Source organism: Magnolia sinica, chromosome 18, assembly GCF_029962835.1.
Source record: "Magnolia sinica isolate HGM2019 chromosome 18, MsV1, whole genome shotgun sequence".
Lineage (NCBI taxonomy): Eukaryota > Viridiplantae > Streptophyta > Magnoliopsida > Magnoliales > Magnoliaceae > Magnolia > Magnolia sinica.
The window spans coordinates 39192189-39200885 of NC_080590.1; the positions used below are offsets into that span (position 1 = coordinate 39192189).

At 39.7% G+C, this 8697-nt stretch overlaps 1 non-coding gene across 1 annotated transcript; it reads left to right on the forward strand.

Annotated features, from left to right (window-relative positions):
• The first annotated feature begins 1088 nt into the window (after positions 1-1088).
• On the forward strand, positions 1089-1195 carry LOC131234169 (small nucleolar RNA R71). Its single transcript, XR_009165577.1, has one exon. It is a non-coding gene; the product is annotated as a small nucleolar RNA R71 (small nucleolar RNA).
• The last annotated feature ends 7502 nt before the right edge of the window (positions 1196-8697 follow it).

Sequence of the window (8697 nt, forward strand, 5' to 3'; positions counted from 1 at the left end):
AGAAGATTTTCTTTTGAATAATTTTCCGTCGCTTGGTCGTGCATAAGTCTTTTAGGAATTTGGCATATGAAGGTATCTGTTTAACGACATCAAGTAGAGGAATGTTGACTTTCACCTGTTTCAACACCTCTAGGATATCCTGAGAGTTAGAGAGAGGTTTTGGTGAAACCAACCGTTGGGGGAATGGAGCAACTGGCTTCTCTAGAAGTTCCGGTTCCACTTTTTGTGGGGCATCAGTGGATCCATCATTGTTGTCCTCTTCTGGTTCTTGAGGCTTTTCGGGCCTAACCGGAAGAGTTTTATCAATGATCTTCCCACTCCTAAGAGTGGTGATGGATTTAGCATGCCCCATCTGATTTGAAGAGCTGGGATCATTATTCTCGTACTGCGGTTTAGGATTGGGGAGAGGTTGTGCAGGAAGCATCCCCTTTTCTATAACCGTCATACGAGAATCTATCTTTTGCATAAAATCTGTAATTCCCCGCATTGCTTGAGCCAGCTCTTGTATGGGATTTTGAACCGGTTCCTCTTGAGGTTTCACTTGATTTGGATTTTGATTGAAGAAACCTGGAGGAGTCGCTGTTTGTCCATTCCTCCAACTAAAGTTTGGATGATTTTTCCAACCAGGATTGTATGTGTTGGAGTTAGGTCCAGTGAAAGGTCTTTGATAGTTATTTACGGCATTGGCTTGTTCATTCAACACTCCTCGAAAGGCAGGTATTGTAGGACAGTTTTCAGTTGTGTGAATGTTGCAATCACAGATGCCGCAAACAGTTTCATTGACCTTATCCTTCTTTCCTTCCATGGCCTCAACTTTCCTTATGAGCGTAGTCACTTTACACTTGAGATCATCCTCTTCTTTCAAGAGATATAATCCACCTTTCTCCTTTAATTGAGTCGGCCTAGACGTGGTGTTCGACTTTGGGTAATAGTCCCAAGATTGTGTTTTTTCAGCCAAACTATCGAGGTAGTCCCATACCTCGTCGATGTCTTTATTAATGAACTCTCCATTACACATTGTCTCGACCATTTGGCGCATGGAAGATGTCAGTCCATCATAGAAAAAATTTGTAATGCGCCACGTTTCAAATCCGTGTTGTGGGCATGAACTGACCAAATCTTTGAACCTTTCCCAACATTGAAAGAATGTTTCATCTTCCTTTTGGGCAAAGTTCATGATCGCTTTTCTGAGGGTAATCGTTTTATGATGTGGGAAGAATTTTTTTATGAATTCCCTCTGCATGTCGTTCCATGTGCCAATGGATCTAGGACGCAGTGAATGTAACCACGTCTTAGCTTTCTCTTTTAAGGAAAAAGGAAAGAGTTTCAGCCTCATTGTATCCTCAGATACATTAGGAAAACATAATGTAGCTATAATTTCATCGAACTCTTTCAAATGTAAATATGGACTTTCTGATTCAAGTCCATGGAATTTGGGAAGGAGTTGGATAACTTCTAGCTTGATGTCCATTTGTCCTGTGTTTTCGGGAAAAATCATGCATGAGGGCGTACTCACTCCCGCCGGTTGTAGAAAATCTCGTAAAGTACGAGGCGGGGGTGCCTGTTGCACCTCATTCTCATCATGGGTAACCTCCACCCGAGGGGGAAGTAGAGGAGGGGGGTCTACAGCCAGAACTTCAGTTAACTCGGGGGATGTCGAGCGGTGTCTAATCCTGCGATGGATAGTCAACCCCTCAACCACTCCTCCTTCAGTCAAGAGACGTCGAGTGTCGTCACGGGCCCACTTGGGCATGAAACACTCGCAGCCCTCAATTCAAAGCCTAATCCTAAAGAAGGAAAAAAAGAAAATCTAAAACGAAAGAGAGGGAGAATTGGAAAGGAATTACCAAATTGAAGCTCCTAAGTTAAGGACCTGCAAAATAAAACAAAAATAAGTTAGATTCTATAAAGGAGAGAAACGATACTTTAAAAGAAAAATAACAGTAAATTAATTTCTAAAAGAAACTAGGAAAGCCTAAACTAAAAAGTAAATTACTACAAGAAAAATTGAAAAATAGAGAGTAGGGAAGGAGTGTACCAAAATAGAGATTTCTATCTTAAGGGCCTAAAAAATAGGAAGGTTAGTTCCTAAACAAATATTCTAAAAATAAATTGGGAACAAAATTAGTTTCTAAAAGTGTTAGAATTAGAAAGTTACTAAAATAAAACAAAAAAAATAGAAAGTTAATTTCTAAGAAGGGAAAGAAATAACCTAAATTCTAAAAATATGAAAAGGTAGAGAGATTAGGAAGGGATTACCAATTGAGAAACTTATATCCAGATCCTATAAAACAGGAAACAAGTTAGTTTTGAACTCAAATAAAAATAAATAAATAAATAAAAACTAAGGTTAATAAAATCCTAATCTTAAACTAATTCTAAAACCAATTAATTTCAGAAAATCGTAACTATCAGTCCCCGGCAACGGCGCCAAAAACTTGTTCACTCCCCAAGTGCAGGGTTGTGATGTAGTAATAAACTCGGTAAGACCGAGGTCGAATCCACAGGGACTGATACCTGTACGTTATCTGAAACCAAGTAGAACTAGAACTAGACTAAGATGTGATCTAAACCAAATAGAATTTAGGAAATAATTTGTGAAATAATTATCTTAAAACTTAAGTAGTTCAGGGAAGGGAAACTAGGGATTCAGAGGATCCACTTGTAGAGATCCGGGAAATCTTATGCCTGCATCAAGGGGTATGGAATTCAAACTGAACTTACTTGATTTGGTTTTCAAGAGATGAAAGGTATATGAATTAGAATGGATTCCATCACCAAACCATGCCCAGGAGACAAAACAAACAACAGAATTAATCTAATTACCAACTATTCATCATGCTGTGAAGGTTAGGAAGGGTACCGTCATCCGACCATGCCCATGAGACAATGGTGAACAATAGGGCTTCCTGACTTCATAAACATGAGAAGGAGAAAAGGAACATGCTCAAAGCTATCACAGACCCATTGTAATTTCAGTCACAATAGACCATTAAAAACTACAAACATTCCCTTAATAATTAAACCATAATCAAGTTCAATTCATGATTAAATAGTTAAATCAGCAATTAGAGTCTCCCTTCTCACTACAAGCTTCACCTCTTAGCCCTAGCTAAGAGATTTAGCCGACCATGATTAGCCTAAATCCAAAACAAATAGAAAGAAAAAGGAAACGAAAAGGAGAAGAAGAGAAGAAGAAAGAGCTTATTGTTCTTTCAGCCTCCACATTCCATCAGCTCTCCCTGACGTGCAGTCCTTCCTTTCCATCAAAGACCAAGCACCGAGCATTCCACGATCAGCAGCCGATTGGAACCCAAGCTTCAAGCACCCCTCGTCCCTGCCCCTCACGACGAAACCAAGACCAAGCCCTCCATGTTTCTCTTCCTTTGTCAAACCCCAAAAACGAGCCCTCCCCATCGTTGCCTCCTTTCTCTCTCTTTATAGGCAGCAAAGACCCTGCTGGAGTGCTAGGGGCGGTGGCTGGAGTTTCCGCACTCCATGCGGAAATTTTTCGCAGCAGAAACCGGTCGCGCAATCTATTTTTCGCAGCAGAACACCCGCCGTTTGATTTGATTTTGCAGCGTGAAATCAACACATTTATTGATTCTGACACCTTGGCTAGGGCTATGGCCATCTGTTGAAGCATGTGGATGGTCTGGATCATCAATCCGACGGTGATTGAAATCACAAAAGGGCCACGATGAGCGGCAGCGTCCGTGCGCTGCTTGGACTCTCTGCCTGCGCAGGACCTGCGCTGAGCTGCTGGTGGGGCCCATGGTCAGCGTCAGTGAGGAGATCCACTCCGTCCATTGGATGTGCAATGAGAAACCGTCCGGGAGTGACCAGATTGACTCGATTTCGGTGTGGACCGCAAGATTTAACTTGTCACCGTCTGTCTACCGTTTAGACAGTAAAAACCCAGTCACTGCTGTCATCTGGAAGTCCGTCAACGAGCCGACGGTCAAGCTTCCAGTCTGGATTGAATGACCGGTGTGGATCACCTAAATACATGATGACAGTGGCCCACTGCTACTTCCCGTGGGTCGGCTGCGCGTGAAGGCAAAAACAGAGCCTGTTTCCTTCTTTGCTTGTGAAGTCGAGTGGGCGCGGGTCAAACGCAGTCAAAACAGCGTATATGCGCCAGTACACATCCAGTGTGTACTCTCTCTCACAAAAATGGGTCCCACCCTGATGCATGTAATAAATCCGCTCCGTCCATTTAGTTCTTCTCATAATTTAAGGCGTTGAGACCAAATTTCTGGCATATCCAGATCTCAGGTGGGTCCCACATAACAATTAAAGGGGCTGATCTGTGCATTGGACCACTTCCAGAGAGATCCAATGGATGAAATTTCACGTGTACGGTTCATTTATGGTCCTCAGGCCACGTATGGAGTTTCGAACCCATCAGATGACAGGAACCCCGTGATCTTGCGTTCTGGACACTTTTCAGGCCACTTGAGCTTCGATTCCTCGATTTCTGCGGACCCCTGGTGTATAATTTCGTCGCTCTTGGTCTTCTAGAGTCCGTCCCATGCTTTAGTGTCATCAGATCGGTAAATCCATGCTTTTTAGTGTCCTTTCTCAGTCCAAGCTCATGAAGACGCCCTGCATCACAAATTCAATTAAATTAGGCTATTAAACGGTGTCATGCTTGTAAATCTATGCAATAAATGGGTCTGATATGCAATATTTGACCCTCAACATGTTGATAAGACACTTTTTGTAAAGAAATACAATGCTCATATACTAATAGTACAGATTTATGTTGATGACATTATATATGGATGTACCTGTTCTAACATGATTGTTGAGTTTGCAGATTTAATGAAGTCCAAGTTTGAAATGAGCATGGTTGGAGAACTGAACTATTTCTTAGGTTTGCAAGTAAAACAGCTTAATGATAGGTTCTTTATTTCTCAAACAAAATATGCTCTAAATTTAGTGAAAAAGTTTAGTTTTGAGAGCAGTAAAAATTTTGATACTCCTATGAGTACGACACTTAAACTCTCTAAGGATTCGACAGGTAAAAGTGTAGATCCTAAGTTATATCGCGGTATGATAGGTAATTTATTATATTTAACTGCTAGCTAACCTGATATTACATTCAGTGTAGGAATCTGTGCTAGATATCAATCGAACCCTAAAGAACCCCACCTGATTGTTGTAAAACACATTTTGAGATATGTCGTAAGTTTGGCCAAACTCGGCCTTTGGTATCCTCATGATACTAATGTTCAATTAGCTGGTTATTTGGATGCTGATTGAGCTGGTAATATTGATGATCGCAAGTCTACCAGCGGTAGATGTTTTTATGTTGGGAACTGTTTAGTTTCTTGGCATTGTAAGAAACAAAGTTTCATATCACATTCCACAGCTAAGGCTGAGTATATTGCAGTCGGTAATGCATGCACCTAGCTTGTGTGGATGAAAAGGATATTAAGTGATTACGGATTTACGCAAGATTCTATGGTGTTGTATTGCGACAATTCTAGAGCAATTAGCATTTCTAAAAATCAAATTCAGCATTCATAAACTAAGCATATTGACATTAGATATCATTATATTCATGAATTAGTAGAAGATAAGATTATTTCTTTGGACTATATTTAGACTGAAAATCAACTTGCAAACATTTTTATAAAACCGCTTGATAGAAACATGTTTACTAAATTAAAATTGGATATGGGTATGTGCAAAATGATCTGAATTGCTTGTGTTTATTTGTACTATATTACATGTTTTTATTTGTTTTACAAATTTTTAACAAAAATATGAAAAAATGTAAAATTTATGAGGTGCACAACCAGTCGAGTATACACTCGACCAGTCGTGGCATGACCGGTCGAGTTGCTCGGGTTTGGGGCTTTTTATTATGCAAAAAGTACTTTTTCTTCCATTTTTTCATCTTCCCCAACCGGCCCTTCCACTATCGGTCGAGCCACCCTTTGATTCCTTTATGATTAGTGCATCTTTTTCATTTTCCTTGTGGATTTGGGTTCTTTGCACTTCCATTTCCTTGATTTTGTAGTTTATTTCAAGGTTTTTGGTGGTTTATTGGGTTTTCTTATAAAAAATCTGATTTTCTTGAAACCCATCTTTCTTTTCTTACATTACTTGTATTTCTTGTATTCTTTGTACAATGGAAGGTAAAAATAAGAAGAAAGCCTCTTGTGGTTCTTCTTCCCATTCCTCTTTAATCACGGTGCATCATCTTTTTTCACCAGAAGAAAATCCCGAATATGTGTAGGATATTTATCTCCGCAATGTGATTGTTGAACGGACTGTCAACTCAAATCATTTGTAACTGTTTGGCATTATTCCCCTCCTTCAAACTGTAAGATAGGCTAACATATTAAATTGGGGCGGTCCTACATACCGTTCCATTGCGCAGGATATGTTTTCTTGTACAAGTGACTTTTCTACTGAGAATTTAACTTTTACTATTTGAACTAGAGAAGGTCCTATTGATGTAGAACTTCACTTGATATCTGGATTGATGGATATTCCAGTGAATAATGAAGGTATTCCTATTTCTACTTTAGTGGCAAGACCTTCTGAATCTGAAAAACGAATGCTAACTGGAGTGTTGTGCAACATAGATGCTAATTGGAACTCTAGCATTGCGTTAGTTCTAAATATATGTTACCTAGATACATGATTCTTCATCATATTTTTATCTCTAGTTTGTATCCTATATCTGGTAACAAAACTGAGCTAACTTCTTTCATGGCTTGCATCCTTCATTCAGTTGTTACTGATGTTCCTGTATGTCTTCCATCTCTTATTTGTTACATTATCTGTAACGCCCCATCTTTTCAGGACCTGGGTACATGACCTGTTTCCCAAAAAATCGAGTGTTAACTTATAGAGAGCCAAATTCCATCCATATATTTTTTCCTTTCATTCAGAGTTAGCAGTTAGCGTAGCATGGACAATCAAACGTCAAGGAAAATTTCATTATCATTCAAATATACAGGAAGCTACCCATAATGACTTATACAAACCAATGTCTCTACATTAACAATTATAAGATTTACATACGTGAGAAATATAAAAGAAAATATATAAACGAAAGCCGCAAGATCGCGTAACTTACTTGACAGGTAGAACCACGCATCCTTAACCATCATAACAGCTCCTCATCAATCCGAACCTGCATATCACTTAAGCCACCTATACTACCTGTACGGTTGTATATTTGATGGATGAGTGGCCAACTCAGTGTGAATTCCCCTCGAGATTACACATCGCTGCATTAGGTAAGAAATAGTATAAGAACATAAGAAGGCATATAAAGCAATACACGATGCAGTATTTTTAGATGTATGGATGCATGAGTGCACATCAACTGGGGATGCTCATTCAGTTAGCTTTTAGGCAAAAACCATGCAATGTGGCCCATCACCAGTGAAAGTACATAGTATATGCATAGTGTCAAACTCACCAAAAGTGGGTCGATAGTCGATGGTCTGGGAGCTAGTGAAACGATACCCAACTAAATCCTATTAGGCATGTGCTACAACATCCAAAATTAGTCATCCATCACCGCAAGAAAGCAATGAATGCATGATTAGCCCAACTATTATTAATCCGTTTACAACCAGTAAGTTTAATAAGCTCAAAGGTCACTATGTGGAGCTCAGAGCTGAGCGTAGGCCGACAGCTCAGGCATAATATCCCATTCCACCATCAATGGCTCATGAGGCTACCACCTTAGGATGTTTAATGGAACCCAATCGACTAGTGGCCAATCATATTTAGTATATGAGGATTACCATTGCATGGTTGCACAAAATAAAACATCCAACCCATCTAGGACAAATACTAAAACAAAGCTACGTAAGGCGAATATCAAAACCATGCAATAAGAAACCATCCTTAAAAACTATTAGACACAACAACCCTGGATGGTAAGCCCACATAAATGATCAATTTAAACCACTACTCAATAACCACTAAGTCGAAAGCCCATTACGATCACAACCAGTTGAGTTACATCTCAAGTATGGGTGTACATTCATGGGTAGGGGTTTCCCACTGATATACCAGTTTAAGTCCCATAAGCAATCCACAAATAATCCACAAGCATGAGATAACTATGCAGGATAATTATTAAGCATGTAATATAACAATTCAATTCCAACAATTAACATATGTGATTATAAAATGGAGATATCAATTATAAATTAAAATAAAAACTATAACTTAAGTTAATGGGAAAATGGAAAGCTCAAGGGGAAGAATTATCACCTTATGTTTTGAACCGCCTTCGCCATCGCTAGGAGGTGTGAGCACCCTTAGGGTCGAATCTTGAAAGCATTGGTTGGATTCCATCGAGGAAGTTCGAGAGCACAATCAATGACATCGAGGTCGCTACCTATTTCACCTCTTCTACCTCATTGCTATATACATAACCCCAATTGTTGCGCACTAAGATTGTGGCCAGCCCTAGTGCTGCACCGCTGAGACCAAATGGGATCATGTAGACCATCGATCATGTATTAAGGCTTATTGATAGGACCGATGTTTCAAGCTTTAGGTTAGGAAGAAGACAGATTAGAGAACAATCAACTTAAATGACCAGACCTCCAAGCAGCCCATAAGAGTCGAAGTAACAACAAGTCTTAGGAATTTGAGAATATAATTCAAGGCCTCCTCCAATCGGTTTCTTTCGGAAGGCCCATATGGACCCTT